The sequence below is a fragment of the Micropterus dolomieu genome, linkage group LG12 (genome assembly GCF_021292245.1).
Source record: "Micropterus dolomieu isolate WLL.071019.BEF.003 ecotype Adirondacks linkage group LG12, ASM2129224v1, whole genome shotgun sequence".
Taxonomy (NCBI): domain Eukaryota; kingdom Metazoa; phylum Chordata; class Actinopteri; order Centrarchiformes; family Centrarchidae; genus Micropterus; species Micropterus dolomieu.
This window is the reverse complement of record NC_060161.1, coordinates 1,500,947-1,501,862: the sequence shown is the minus strand read 5'-3', so window position 1 is coordinate 1,501,862 and position 916 is coordinate 1,500,947.

Below are 916 nucleotides of genomic sequence, written 5' to 3'. Positions count from 1 at the left end.
CTATTTTCAGTTTTTGTTTTGCCCAATTAAGGGAATTTATCACTGTTTGTATTATTTAGAAAAGTAAAACTTTAGAAAAGTAAACATTTTTTAAAAGGTCTATTGACTCAATTAATAAATACAAAAATCTGAGTTGAAAAGTTTTTATAGCAAAACAATATTGTGCACTGTCCATTGTGGTAAAGTAATCACTTTGATCTTGCAGTTGGAAGAGGATATGACATTAGGTAATGTCGTATCCTGTGGGAACAATCTGGGTGAATATTCGGGGATGGGTGCAGGCATGCAGTTGTGTAGTTTCTAACACTATTCCAACATTTGACTGTCTGCACTCTCACTTCCCCTCTCATCCCCAAACAAAAGCGCTTGTTTAGCTGCTTCAGCTGTGGTCAGTCAGATGGCAAAAAGTAAGGCAGAGAAGATCTGTGTGTGTGTGTGTGTGTGTGTGTGTGTGTGTGTGTGTGTGTGTGTGTGTGTGTGTGCGTGTGTGCATGAGAGAGAGAGAGAGACTGATGGCAGGGAATAGAGGTTAGACCATCAGGCCAGAGAGATAAGAGCTACAGCTTGATCCTCCAAAAGCACTGGACTGCCAGGCCAGGCAACCCCATCAGACCTGCACGCCAGTTCAGTGTCTGTGAGCCCAGATACTATGAACATTTGTGTGCATGTGTGTTGGCATGCATGCATTTTCTACACTTGCGTGCATGCATGCATGCTTGTGTGTCAACATCTCTTTCTTTACCACCATGACTTCACACAAACCCCTGCAGCTTGACCGGCTACACATCTAGATAACAAACACACAAATAAAAAGCAATGATGCTTTGCTTTCAAAGGTGGTTTGAACTGGATGAAGTCTGTGATAGGTTGTGAGAGCCAGATAAAGAGAGAGGGGGGATGAAAAATGGTCAACATG